Source organism: Manihot esculenta, chromosome 5 (genome assembly GCF_001659605.2).
Source record: "Manihot esculenta cultivar AM560-2 chromosome 5, M.esculenta_v8, whole genome shotgun sequence".
NCBI classification, from domain to species: domain Eukaryota; kingdom Viridiplantae; phylum Streptophyta; class Magnoliopsida; order Malpighiales; family Euphorbiaceae; genus Manihot; species Manihot esculenta.
The window spans coordinates 5,017,204-5,033,091 of record NC_035165.2 but is presented as its reverse complement, the minus strand read 5'-3'; positions in this window follow the sequence as shown (position 1 = coordinate 5,033,091).

Genomic DNA, 15,888 nt, shown 5'->3' with positions numbered 1-15,888 from the left:
ATAAATGGGGCACTTAGTCGAAATGGGCGAGCTTTCTCCCATTTTCGGCCACAGCAAGCTTCCGACCTTCCCTTTGCAACTCTAGTGTTCTTCCTCCAAATCTCTTCCATTTTTCTTGAGTTTTAAACTCACATTTCAAGTTTTGAACGTTTAAACCAAGTTTTGGAGCTTTGGGAACTCAGGAGCTCATTTTCGTGGATCTCCAAGTTTAGGTCGTCTCCCTCTCGATCTTCAAGAGGTAAGGGCCGATCCTAAGCTCCTCATGCGTTTTAAGTAAGTTTTATGCTAGATCTAAGGGTAGAAATGCATGTTAGGTTATATGTTGAGTTTATGAGTTATTTTGATGATTTGAGCAATGTATGTTGTTTTTTTGTGTGTTTGAAGTGTTGTAGTTGGGGTATATGATAGTTTGAGACCCCTAGGTGTAATGTATGTGTGGTATGCATGTTGTAGAACGAGATTATGCATGATTGGAGGCTTTGGGAGGCAAGAGGTTCGGTTGAACCAAGTTTCTGCCCTTCTGGCAGAAACCAGGTTCGGCCGCCGAAGGTAGTTTCGGCCGCCGAACCCCCTTTGTGGAGACAGCATTCGGCTGCCGAAGTTGCCCCCGAAAAGAGACATTCGTCTCTGTCTGGGACTTTCGGCCGCCGAAGGTGCCGCCGAACCTACCTGAGTTTCGTCTCTGTCTGGGACTTTCGGCCGCCGAAGGTGTCGCCGAAAGTGCCCTGTTCAGCCACTTCACGCATACCTCTATGTGATATTTTCAGGATGTTTTAGGGGGGTTTTTGGGGAATATATTAGAGTTATGTTTATGTATGTTTGGTCCCTCATTGGAGTCCACCTGTGTAGGTTCGGACCCGAGGAACCAAGGACCCCAGCAGTGAGCCAGCTGCTACAGAGTTTGTCAGAGTCAGCCAGAGGTGAGTGGAACTAAACTTAACCTTTTAAATTAAGAAATGAAATGCTTTTATCATGCTTCATGCATCATGATCATATTATAGGTTGTTTGCATTAGAATTCACGACTATGCCGCATTGTATTGTTGTGATAGATGATAGTGGATGGACATTAGGATGATTAATTAGCCTTCTATATACGAAGTCCTGTGGTGCCCATAATAGGGCCGGGCAATACGAAGACCTGTGGTGCCCATAATAGGGCCGGGCAATAACTCCGAGTACGAAGTCCTGTGGTGCCCATAATAGGGCCGGGCAATACGAAGTCCTGTGGTGCCCATAATAGGGCCGGGCATGGAGTTGAGGGATTTTTGAATCAGTCCATCCGTGGTGTGATTTATTTGTGCAGTGACGCATTTCATGATAGCATGTTTTAACTATTCTTTTTACAGTTCTACTCACTGGGCATCTAGCTCACCCCTCTCCCCTAACCCCCAGGCTTGCAGGTACGGGATAGATAGAGAAGGCAAGACGAGATAAAGTCATATGTATGGAATAGTTAGTTGTGGACATGACAATTGTATTATGATGAAATGTAAAAATATTCAGAATGTTATGTAATGAGGTTATTGAGGATAGAGTTGTGCTTGACCATAATGTATTGTTAATCCCTTTTGTATATACATGATCTTATGTTATGATGCTTATGTAAACTAACTCAACACAGGTTGTTTTGCCTTTAAGGCTTGATGAGATCCCACAAAGGGACTATGTTATGAATATGTTCAGAGTATGCACAGGTTGAGTTAGTTGATGACAGTATGTATGAGGAAAAGTTTTAATTTTTATGCATGTTGTTGATCATGTATGGGATTATACAGGTTTACAGGTTTTATGTCAGGCTTGCTACGGGTCCCGGCGGCCTTAAGTCGACCCGGATCCTAGCGCCGGTAGCGGTCCGGATTTCCGGGGCGTTACACTTAACCTGTGCATACCCTATCTCTGTACTGTAAAACCCCTGCTAGAGCTCTCATCTTTGCTCTAAGCGGGTCAACTCATATACTGGTAAGCCTGGTTTTTCATATACAATAAACTCATTTACATAAAAGATCAAAAAGGGATTACAACACATAAGGTCAAGCATCATCTATCCAACATACATTATCTTTTACAATTACATGTCCACACTAGCTATTACATAACTCTGCTCTTTATCTGTACCCTGCTGACTTCTCTGGACTCTGAACTCTGACCCTGCAAAACTGGGGTGAAGGGAGAGGGTGAGCTATACTAGCCCAGTGAGTAGTACATATAAAACATGTTATAAAACATGATCTCATGAAATGCATCATAACACAAGTAAATCACATAATCTCAGACGGACTAATTCAAAATTCCCCCACATTGCCCGGCCCGCGAAGGAGCTCCTCAGGTCTTCATTCAGCACCCTATGGTACCGTGTGCCCGGCCCTTTCAGGGCTCCTCAGGTCTTCATTTAGGGGGCTAATGAATCCAAGCTACGCCCGCTCTGTACATGCACTGATTAATGCAACATCTCCGTGCTCACTAATGCAATACTATAAACATGGCATAAATGATGCATGAAACATGCTAAAAATATTTGAGTGCTCATTGAAAGATTTAGTTCAGTTCCACTCACCTCGGGCTAACTCTGTCCTGACTCTGCAGGTTCTGAAACAGTGTTTACTGCTGAACTCCTTGGTTCCTCTGGTCCGTTCCTACACAGGTGGACTTAAATGAGGGACCAAACTAACTCAAGAACATCTCTAAGAAACTCCCCAAAACCCTCTAAAACATCATAGAACAATCACATAAAACATGCAAAAGAAAGCTGGACAGGGCACTTTCGGCGGCAGGTTTGGCAGCCGAAACTCCCCTCCAGAGACGAAACTCATGCATGTTCGGCGGCACCTTCGGCAGCCGAAAGTCTCGTCCAGAGACGAAACTCAACCTTCGGCGGCACTTTCGGCGGCCGAACCTTGCCTCCAGAGACGAAAGTCCAAATGTTCGGGGGCAAGCTTTGGCAGCCGAAACTACCTCCACAAGGGGTTCGGCGGCCAAACCTTCCTTCGGCGGCCGAACCTTCCTTCGGCAGCCGAACCTGGTTTTGCCCGCTGGGCAGAACCTTGCTCTGCTTCATGCAAACCTTTCCTCCAAAACTTACCCAACATGCCTATCAACTACTCCCATGTAATACCCGGCTAGATTCAAACATCAGAATTCCTATAGTCTGGGGGAATTCGAGGATGTCAGAGGTATCTAGAAGGGTAAGAGAAAGGTTTTCTTAACTGTTTTACATATTTTAAAGGTTTAGAATGGAAAAGGACTTAAGTTTTGAAGAGAAAAGACCAAAGGAACAAAGTGCGGGTTCGGCCGCTGAAAGTGATGTTCGACCGCCGAAAGTGCCTTAGGTTTGGCCCCCGAAACTCCAAGTTCGGCCGCCGAATGTTGCATGGTTTTGCATGCAGGTTTGGCCGCCGAAGCTGAGGCGGTCAGCCGCCTATAAAGAGCCCTCAGTCGGTGAAATGGATCAGATTTGCTTCCTTTTCACTTCTAGAGGTGAGTTCTTGTTCCCCTTGGATGGTTTTCATGGTTTTTCATCAAATCTTTCAAAGTTAAGTGAGCTTTATGTTGTTTTTTTGAAGGTTTTATACTTTGAGTAAAGTTTTGGAAAGTTTGGAGCTTAGATCCTCCATAGCTCTACGTTTGGGATCACACCAGCCTTTGGTCTATAAGAGGTAAGGGTTGATCCTTTGTTTTTATGATGTTTTACATGAGTTTTATAAAGGGAAAAGAGAGTCTATGAGTAGATATGCATGTTTAGGGTTTTTTTTTTTGGTGTTTTCTTGATATAAGTATGTATATGTGTTGTTTTGTAGTGTTTGTTGGGGTTGTAAGTTAGTTTTGGACCCCTATGTCCATATACTTGCGTATATGGGTGTTGAGGAGTTATGATATGCATGTGGAAGTGTTGGAGTGGTTTGGGAGGCTGGTTGCTGTCGTGGATGAGTTCTGGATGAACTCAGGTTCGGCAGCCGAAGGTACATTCGGCCGCCGAACCCTTAAAGAGGTGGCTTCGGCTGCCTAAGCTTGCTGAGCTTGTCCCCGAAAGTTTGGACTTTCGGCTCTGGAGGAGAGGTTCGGCCGCCGAAGGTGCCGCCGAACATGCATGAGGTTCGGCTCTGGAGGGAGCATTCGGCAGCCGAAGGTGCCGCCGAAGGTACTCTGTCCAGCCTTCCTTTGCTTGTTTTGCATGCATATTTTGAGATGTTCTAGAGGGGTTTTGGGGAGTTGTTTATCAGTTGTATAGAGTATGTTTGGTGCCTCATTTGCGTCCTCCATTGTAGGATTGGACCCGAGGAACCGAGGTGTTTAGCAGTAATAGCTGCTTCAGAGTTAGAGGTAGCCCAGAGTTAGCCAAGCAGAGGCTACAGGTGAGTGGAACTAAACTTCATGTTTTAACTTGAGAAATGACACAGTTCTAGCATGATCCATGCATCATAAAATGCCATGTTATGTATTGAGTTGTGTTGCATTAGAATTCACGAATATGATGCATTGCATAAGATGATATTTGTGTGGATGAATGTTGGATGATCCTTAGCCCTTGATATGAGATCAGAGACTATGAGTTGAGATATGGCATGTAACAGCCCGCTTACCGGACCGCCACCGGCACTAGGATCCAGATCGGCTTAAGGCCGCCGGGACCCGTAGTAAGCCTACTGTGAACTCTGTGTACCTGATACATCCCATACATGATCAACCTTACACTTAAAACTGAACTGTTACTTTCTTTTTTTTTTCTAACTTTTCTTTTCTTGAAACTTTTCTCTTTCTTTTCTATAAAACTTTCTCATACACTAAGCTGGAACTATGCATGCTCTGTCTGTATGCACTCAGAGAGTGATACCTACGATGGTACCATACAGTAACTACAGAGATAGAAAAACTACCATGCACCAAGCTTAGCTAAACATAAAATGATCATGTGCAAAGGGATAAACATACACTAGGGCCAAGCACAATTCTATAGCTCCATACATAACTTGCTATTACATCATTACTATACATTACATAAACTCTGTACTGTACATCATTATCAGAATAATCATGTCCACTATTCTATTCTATTACATATACTTTTACCCTTGCTTTCTCTTTCTCTTTCTCTTCTCTGAGGCCCTGAAAAATGGGGTTAGGGAGAGGGATGAGCTACTAAAGCCCAATGAGCGGAATCTATAAAAAATCACATTTAAAACATGCTATCATATGATGCATCACTGCACAAACATTTCACATCTCGGATTGGACATGATCCCAAAACTCCCTCTGTCAGTGCCCGGCCCCCAAAGGAGCTCACACAGGTCTTTCACTAACTACTCATGGTGCCCGACCCTATAAGGGCTCTCACAGGACTCATCCAAGGTAAATGCCCGGCCCCAAAGGAGCTCACACAGGACATACAATAATGACAGACTTATGGGCTATTGAGATCGCCTCGGTCCAATCCACATATACAAGTAATAATGCAATGCATCAACTTAGTGAATACTAATGCAAAGCATCCTACATAAACATGGCATTAATGATGCATGAATCATGCTAAAACAGTTCTTAACTTTTAAAATAAAGTTCTGTTCCACTCACCTCTGTCAACTGCTGAGCAGTCTCTGTAACTCTAACTCTGTGGGCCTCCTTGGTCTCTCGGGTCCGCACCTACACAGGTGGACTCAAATGAGGACCAAACTTACTTAAACATAACTCTTAATATCTCCCCAAAACCCCTCTAAAACATCATAGGCATGCATGGAAAAATGGGCAAAAGAAGGCTGGACTGGGCACTTTCGGCGGCACTTTCGGCGGCCGAAAGTCTCGTCCAGAGACGAAACTCATGCACTTTCGGCGGCCGAACTCCCTCTTTCGACGGCCGAAAGCCCCTTTCTCACCCAAAAGCCAAGCTTTCGGGGGCAAAGTTTGGCAGCCGAAACTGCCTCCACAAGGGGTTCGGCGGCCGAACCTTGCTTCGGCGGCCGAACCTGGATTCTCCAGAAAGGCAGAATCCGAGCACAACTTATGCTCTCAGCCTCCAAAATCATATCAAACACCCATAACATGCATACCAACACTTCTCAACTAACACACAACATATCTCATGCATATAGGGGCCTAAAAACTAGCTCAAACCCCAAAAACAACAACAAAACGCATATGATCAACATATGCTCAAACTCATGCTTATACCCCAAAACATGCCATAAAACTCTCTTAAAACTTCTAAAACTTGCTTTAAACATAAGGGGAGGTGAGGATCCATGCTTACCTCTTGAAGACCTAGAGGATTGATGATCCAAGCTTGGAGATGGGGAAAAACTCAATCAAAATCTCCAAGTGCTCAACTTTGCTTCCTTTTGCTCAAAACTCTAAAACAAAGCTCAAATCAAGTTAAAACATGCAAGATTTGAGGAAAACATGAAAAATCACACCAAGGAGAGCTTGAACCTACCTTTGACCCAAAAACAGAGTGTTTAACACTCAAGTCTCGGGCAAAGGGGCTTTTGTAGTGGCCAACCGACTCTTCCTTCGGTGGCCTAACGTGCATGCGAAACCATGCAACTTTCGGCGGCCGAACTTCACCTTCGGCGGCCGAACTTGGCTTTTTGTCCCCTTGGCCTTTTCATTTCAAAACTCAATTTTCTTAACTCAAAACATGCAAACATGATAAAAACACTTAAAAAAAACATCTTAAAAACCTTTCTTATACCCTTAGGGCAAGCTCCGACATCCTCGAATCCCGACTTCCAACGGACAATCCGCCGGAACGTAGGAATTCCGATACCGGGGTCTAGCCGGGTATTACATTCTCCCCCCCTTAAGAACATTCGTCCCCGAATGTTCCTCTCTAACTCAAAACAGAGTACAAACAGAACAGAACATAAAGCACATAAAGAACAAAAGAAGCTAACACTCACCTCAAAAGAGATGGGGGTACTGTTGGAGCATAGACTCCCGTGTCTCCCAGGTGCACTCTTCGATGTTATGGTGGTTCCAGAGGACTTTCACCATCGGGATCTCCTTGTTCCTTAGCTTTCTGATCTGGGTGTCAATGATCCGCACTGGTTGTTCTACATACGTGAGATCACCTAGGATCTCCACATCTGGTTCGCTGAGAACCTTACTCGGATCTGACACAAACTTCCTTAGCATCGAAACATGGAAGACTGGATGGATTCTTTCCATAGACATAGGCAAATCAAGCTTATACGACACATTTCCGACCTTCTGCAAAATCTCAAAAGGTCCAATGTACCGCGGAGCCAGCTTACCTTTCCTCCCAAAACGAACCACCCCTTTCATTGGAGACACCTTCAACAAGACCAGATCCCCCTCCTCAAACTCTATGTGCTTTCTGCGAACGTCTGCATAGCTCTTCTGCCAACTAACAGCAGTCTTGAGTCTCTCTCTGATGATGGGCACCACTCTATTCGTGATCTCTACTAACTCAGGCCCTGCTAGGGACCTTTCTCCAACCTCTTCCCAACAAACTGGTGACCTGCACTTCCTCCCATAAAAAGCTTCATATGGGGCCATCCCTATGCTAGCATGATGGCTATTGTTGTAGGCAAACTCCACTAAGGGAAGATGCTGCCTCCAAGATCCGCCAAAATCTAGCACACACATTCGAAGCATATCTTCTATGGTCTGGATGGTCCTCTCTGACTGTCCGTCAGTCTGTGGATGGAAAGCAGTGCTGAAGTCTAATCTTGTGCCCATAGCCTCTTGCAGACTTCGCCAAAACCTGGAGGTAAACTGGGGTCCTCTGTCAGACACTATAGAAACAGGAGCCCCATGCAACCTCACAACTTCCTCAACATATACCTGCGCTAGCTTGTCCACAGAGTAGCCACTCCTGACAGGAATGAAGTGAGCAGATTTAGTCAGTCTATCCACAATCACCCATATGGAGTCTAGTCTGTTAGACGTCACCGGTAACCCCACTACAAAATCCATAGCTATGTTCTCCCATTTCCATTCTGGTATCGGCAGTGGGTTAAGCATTCCAGCCGGCTTCTGGTGCTCTAGCTTCACCCTTTGACATATCTCGCAGGCTGACACAAACTGTGCCACTTCTCGCTTCATTGCTGGCCACCAATAAACTTTCTTCAGATCTTGATACATCTTGGTGGCTCCAGGGTGAATGCTATATCTCGCATTATGAGCTTCTCTCATAATGTCTCCTTTCAAACTAATGTCATCTGGTACACATAGTCTATGCCCGTATCGGAGAATCCCTTGGTCGTCGAATCTGAACTCTTTGCTCTTGCCTGACTGAACAGTCCTGGCAATCTTGACCAATACTGGCTCCTCATGTTGTTTCTGAGCCACCTGCTCCAGAAACACGGGTGTAACTTTCATCTGTGCAATCAAAGCACCTGTACCAGTTAACTCTAACTGTAGCCCTTCCTCAACTAATCTGTAGAAGTCCTTCACCACCGGCCTCCTCTCTGCTGTAATGTGAGATAAACTGCCTAGTGATTTCCGGCTTAAGGCATCGGCTACAACATTTGCCTTTCCCGGATGATACTGGATTCTGCAATCATAATCACTAAGCAATTCCACCCACCGTCTCTGCCTCAAATTTAACTCCCTCTGACTCAGGATGTGCTGTAGGCTCTTATGATCTGTAAAGATCTCACATTTCACCCCATAGAGGTAATGCCTCCACATCTTGAGTGCAAAGATAACAGCTGCCATCTCAAGATCGTGTGTTGGATAGTTTAGCTCGTGCTTCTTCAGCTGTCTAGAAGCATAAGCTATTACTCTGTCATTCTGCATTAACACACAACCTAATCCCACTCGGGACGCATCACAGAACACTGTGAAGTCTTCATCACTAGTAGGCAGAGCTAACACCGGTGCTGAAGTTAATCTTCTCTTTAACTCTTCAAAGCTCTCTTCACATTGGTCAGACCATGTGAATCTCTGGTTCTTTCTGGTTAATCTGGTCATAGGAGCCGCTATCTTGGAGAAGTCCTGAACGAACCTCCTGTAGTAGCCTGCCAAACCCAAGAAACTCTTGACCTCTGTCACTGTGGTGGGTCTAGGCCAATTGGCTACAGCTTCTATCTTCTTGGGGTCCACTGCTATACCTTGATCTGACACTACATGCCCCAAGAATGAAATGCTCCTTAGCCAGAACTCACACTTGGAGAACTTGGCATATAAACCATGCTCTCTCAAGGTCTGCAGGACTATCCTCAGATGATGGGCATGCTCCTCTGCATTCCTGGAATACACCAAGATATCATCTATGAAGACAATAACAAAGTGATCCAGGTACTCTCTGAAAACTCGGTTCATGAGATCCATGAATGCTGCAGGGGCGTTAGTCAACCCGAACGGCATCACTAAGAACTCATAATGCCCATATCTAGTCCTGAAAGCTGTCTTAGGTACATCCTCTTCCCTGATTCTCAGCTGATGATAGCCCGATCTCAGATCTATCTTAGAAAAACAACCTGCTCCTGCTAGCTGGTCGAATAGATCATCGATCCTGGGTAGAGGATACTTATTCTTGGTAGTGACTTTGTTCAACTGCCTGTAGTCGATACAAAGTCTAAGGGATCCATCCTTTTTCTTGACAAACAACACTGGAGCACCCCAGGGTGAGGTACTTGGACGGATGAAACCCTTATCTACCAACTCCTGTAGCTGCTTTTTCAACTCTTTTAGCTCTGCTGGTGCCATCCTGTAGGGAGGAATAGAGATCGGTCTGGTACCAGGCACTAACTCTATCTCGAACTCTATTTCCCTATCAGGTGGTAGTCCTGGAAGCTCATCTGGAAACACATCTGGGAACTCTCTGACTACGGGCACTGAACTGGGGTCCCTAATCTGACTGTCTAGCTCTCTCACATGTGCTAGATATCCCTGACATCCCCTCCTGAGCAATCTACGAGCCTGTAGGGCTGATATCAGACCTCTAGGCGTGCCCCTCCTGTCTCCTCTGAAGACAAACTCAGATCCATCCTCATCTCTGAACTTAACTACCTTGTCTCTGCAGTCCAAGGTAGCACCATATGCAGATAGCCAATCCATCCCTAGAATGACGTCAAAATCTGTCAACTCTAGAACCACAAGGTCAGCTGGAAGGCATCTACCATCTATAAATACTGGACTATGTCGACAGACTGTCTCTGCCAACGATGGATCACACTTAGGGCCACTGACCCATAGGGGACACTCTAACCCAGACGTCATCAAACCCACTCTCTCTATGGCTCGGGGAGCAACAAAGGAATGCGAAGCACCAGGGTCTAACAAAGCATACACCTCAGAACACCCAATGAGGAGATTACCTGACACCACGGTGTTAGAAGTGTTTGCCTCCTGCTGTGTCATCGTGAAAATCCGCGCCGGAGCTGACGGACCTCCACCTCTGGGACCTGCAGATGAAGAGGCTGACCCTCTCCCTCTGCCTCTGCCCTGTGTCATAACTGAAACTGGTGGCTGTGGCATGCTAGCTGGAGCTGTCTGCTGGGATGGTGCCGTGAAAGATGCCTGAGGGCACTCACGAGCCATGTGTCCCTCCTGGCTGCACCTGTAACATCCTGTAATCCCAAAGCGACAAACTCCTCTGTGCGCTTTACCGCACCTACTACACACTGGCACCTCTGAGCCTGAACTCATGCCACTGCCTAATCCCAGACCTGCTTTAATCTTATTCCAGAACTTATTCTTCCTCGACTTCTGCGTGGAACCACTCCACTTCTTACCACTGGAAGTTGCTGCACCCTGTGAAGAGGGATCTGACTTACCCCTACCTGGGGTCTTAGAACCTGAAGATTGTGCCGGCTGCTGTTTCACTGTACCCTGTATAATGGCACTAGCCTCCATCCTCCGTGCTAAATCCACCACGGTGTGGAAACTCTCCCTCTCGGCTGCATGGATCAAAGAGGAATACCTGGAATGCAGTTTCATAGCATACCTCCTGGCCTTTTTCTGTTCCGTATCATAGGCCTGTCCTGCATACCGCAGCAACTCCAGAAACCTGTCAGTAAACTCATCAATACTCATATCCTCTGTCTGCTTGAGCTGCTCAAACTCTATCATTTTTAGCTCTTTCGAACTATCTGGGAATGCCCATCCGGCAAACTCATTAGCAAACTCCTCCCAAGACATGTTATCCAACCTAGGGTCCACATAGACGCCAAACCATTCCTTCGCCTTCTTACATTTTAAAGTGAACCCTGCCATCTGAATGGCTCTGGTATCATCTGCCCCTAACTCATCTGCTATCATCTTGACTGCTTTCATGTACTCAAACGGATCATCTCCGGATTGATACTTAGGAGCATCTAACTTTAGGTAATCAGTCATCTTTACCTTGCTCCTCACAGATGGGCCAGGTTGAGGTGTTTGGATAACTGGGGCTTCTGGTTGTACCACTGGTGGTGGTGGGGGAGGTGCAAAACTTTCTGGTGTAGAGTATGCTGGACTGGGGTAAAAAGGTGAGGGTGGATACATGGGATATGGTGGATATGGGGGGTAATACGGTGGATAAGGCATATATGTGGGATATGGGTGAAAACTAGGATAATCCGATGTACCTCCCATCGAATATCCTGGGCCCTGTGGGTAGGGCTGATAGTGGGGTGGATAACCATACCCCGAGGCCTGACCGCCTCCCTGTGATGATCCCACATCCTCCTCTGTAGTGCCAACACCTAACCCTCCATCCCTTCTTGGATCCACATCCATCTCTTCCCTTGTATCACTCGATCTTCTTCTCTGTTCTGTCTCCCTCCTGCTTTCATCAAAAGACCTTCTAGGGTCCCTTGATGATCTTTCTCTGCCTGCCCTTTGGGACATAGCTCTTGGCAAAGCAGGGGGACGCCCTTCCATACCCTCATTCTCGGGCGGAGCTCCAGTCAATCTCGCTGATCGACGGGTTCCTCTCATCTTAGCTTCTGAAAACATAACATGAACTTTAGCATCATAGGATCCATGTAACAACATGAACCCTCAACTCATAGCATAGCATATCATAGCATATCATTAAATGCACATGCATAAAATCATGGCATTACACATCAAGACAGGACTCAACATCCTATCCTAGTGGACATGATCTTCCTATTGTGCTTGCCCTCTCAAACAACCCCTTTCCGATGTGAGATATCTCTAAATCCCTGAGCATCTTAGCTCAGCACACCGTACTCTAGAGGCTCTATGCTCTGATACCAATCTGTAACAGCCCGCTTACCGGACAGCCACCGGCACTAGGATCCAGATCGGCTTAAGGCCGCCGGGACCCGTAGTAAGCCTACTGTGAACTCTGTGTACCTGATACATCCCATACATGATCAACCTTACACTTAAAACTGAACTGTTACTTTCTTTTTTTTTTCTAACTTTTCTTTTCTTGAAACTTTTCTCTTTCTTTTCTATAAAACTTTCTCATACACTAAGCTGGAACTATGCATGCTCTGTCTGTATGCACTCAGAGAGTGATACCTACGATGGTACCATACAGTAACTACAGAGATAGAAAAACTACCATGCACCAAGCTTAGCTAAACATAAAATGATCATGTGCAAAGGGATAAACATACACTAGGGCCAAGCACAATTCTATAGCTCCATACATAACTTGCTATTACATCATTACTATACATTACATAAACTCTGTACTGTACATCATTATCAGAATAATCATGTCCACTATTCTATTCTATTACATATACTTTTACCCTTGCTTTCTCTTTCTCTTTCTCTTCTCTGAGGCCTTGAAAAATGGGGTTAGGGAGAGGGATGAGCTACTAAAGCCCAGTGAGCGGAATCTATAAAAAATCACATTTAAAACATGCTATCATATGATGCATCACTGCACAAACATTTCACATCTCGGATTGGACATGATCCCAAAACTCCCTCTGTCAGTGCCCGGCCCCCAAAGGAGCTCACACAGGTCTTTCATTAACTACTCATGGTGCCCGACCCTATAAGGGCTCTCACAGGACTCATCCAAGGTAAATGCCCGGCCCCAAAGGAGCTCACACAGGACATACAATAATGACAGACTTATGGGCTATTGAGATCGCCTCGGTCCAATCCACATATACAAGTAATAATGCAATGCATCAACTTAGTGAATACTAATGCAAAGCATCCTACATAAACATGGCATTAATGATGCATGAATCATGCTAAAACAGTTCTTAACTTTTAAAATAAAGTTCTGTTCCACTCACCTCTGTCAACTGTTGAGCAGTCTCTGTAACTCTAACTCTGTGGGCCTCCTTGGTCTCTCGGGTCCGCACCTACACAGGTGGACTCAAATGAGGACCAAACTTACTTAAACATAACTCTTAATATCTCCCCAAAACCCCTCTAAAACATCATAGGCATGCATGGAAAAATGGGCAAAAGAAGGCTGGACTGGGCACTTTCGGCGGCACTTTCGGCGGCCGAAAGTCTCGTCCAGAGACGAAACTCATGCACTTTCGGCGGCCGAACTCCCTCTTTCGACGGCCGAAAGCCCCTTTCTCACCCAAAAGCCAAGCTTTCGGGGGCAAAGTTTGGCAGCCGAAACTGCCTCCACAAGGGGTTCGGCGGCCGAACCTTGCTTCGGCGGCCGAACCTGGATTCTCCAGAAAGGCAGAATCCGAGCACAACTTATGCTCTCAGCCTCCAAAATCATATCAAACACCCATAACATGCATACCAACACTTCTCAACTAACACACAACATATCTCATGCATATAGGGGCCTAAAAACTAGCTCAAACCCCAAAAACAACAACAAAACGCATATGATCAACATATGCTCAAACTCATGCTTATACCCCAAAACATGCCATAAAACTCTCTTAAAACTTCTAAAACTTGCTTTAAACATAAGGGGAGGTGAGGATCCATGCTTACCTCTTGAAGACCTAGAGGATTGATGATCCAAGCTTGGAGATGGGGAAAAACTCAATCAAAATCTCCAAGTGCTCAACTTTGCTTCCTTTTGCTCAAAACTCTAAAACAAAGCTCAAATCAAGTTAAAACATGCAAGATTTGAGGAAAACATGAAAAATCACACCAAGGAGAGCTTGAACCTACCTTTGACCCAAAAACAGAGTGTTTAACACTCAAGTCTCGGGCAAAGGGGCTTTTGTAGTGGCCAACCGACTCTTCCTTTGGCGGCCTAACGTGCATGCGAAACCATGCAACTTTCGGCGGCCGAACTTCACCTTCGGCGGCCGAACCTGGCTTTTTGTCCCCTTGGCCTTTTCATTTCAAAACTCAATTTTCTTAACTCAAAACATGCAAACATGATAAAAACACTTAAAAAAAACATCTTAAAAACCTTTCTTATACCCTTAGGGCAAGCTCCGACATCCTCGAATCCCGACTTCCAACGGACAATCCGCCGGAACGTAGGAATTCCGATACCGGGGTCTAGCCGGGTATTACATGGCATGAGATAGCCATACCAGGTCACTCCTAGATAGTCCAGGTCGCTCCTAGTACTATGAGATAGATAGACAGCCTGTTAGATCAGAGATAAGAGAAGTCCAGGTGATGACCTAGTCTACTTGGCACAGTGGGACATGTTATGATATGAGACAGATCAGAGAAGTCCAGGTGATGACCTAGTCTCCTTGGCACAGTGGGACATATTATGACATGTTGTAGAGGGCTATTGGTGACAAGTTCATCCGTGAGATGATATGTTTGTGCTGTGATGCATTTCATGAAAGCATGTAATTAATGAATTGTTTTATTGTTCCTCCTCACTGGGCTATAGAGCTCATCCCACTCCCTTAATCCCAGTTTTGCAGGATTTGAGATAGCTATGGGAAGTCAGAGTCAGCAAGTGTAAAGGAAGATATGCATGAATGTATGTTTGTAATAGCATAGTGGACATGATGTAATTAACAGATTAATTGTAATGTAATGTATAGATATGTACTGTCATATACTGGATAGACTTGTGTTTTCCCTAGTGTCTTTGCTTTAGTGTGATGTATGATTAATCCCTTGTACATGAATCTTGTTTTACGTTTCTTGATGAGAAATGTGTGTATCAGGCTTAATGTATGGCTTTGATGAGATACCAGTGAATTGTGTTACAGAGTAAAAGGGTTTCAATCCCTTGACCCACAGCAGATAGTAGTCACTGGTATAGGCCCTGAGGGCCATTTCAGATTTGCATATCTGAGTAGCAATAGTTAAGCCTGGAGAGTTTTACAGGATTGTTGAGTATTTTTTATCATGTATGGGATTTATCAGGTACACAGAGAGTATAGTCGGCTTACTACGGGTCCCGGCGGCCTTAAGCCGATCTGGATCCTAGTGCCAGTGATGGTTCGGGCCGTTACATAGGGGTACCGATTTTCGGGCTGTTACAGATTGGTATCAGAGCATAGGGCCTCAAGAGTACGGTGTGTTGAGCATCTTTGTTCAAGGACTAGAGATATCCCACATCAGAAAGAGGCGTTGTCTTGTATAGGAGGGTAAGCACAATAAGTAAAATCATGTCCACTAGGGTAGGAGGTGGATTCCTGTCTTGCATGATAATGTGAAAGGCCATGATGAGCTGCATGTGCATTATTGATATGTGGTATATATGTTGTGGATTCATGTGTTCTCACATGGATCATTTGATGTTTTGTGTGATGTTGTGCTTTTCAGAAACAGGATGAGAGGAACTCGTCGATCTGCTAGATTGACTGGAGCTCCGCCGGAGAATGAGGACTTGGATGCCCATCTCCCCGTTCTGCAAAGGGCAACATCAGATAGATTAAGCAGAAAAGGTACATCAAGGGACCCTAGAAGGTCTGTTGATGAGAGTAGAAGGGGAGTCATTCAGAGTGGTATGTCAGGGGATATGAGGGAAGTAGGGGAGGATGAGCATAGTAGAGATGGTAGTTTGGGCATGAGTATGGTAGGAGGAGATATGGGTGAGTCCCAAGGAGGC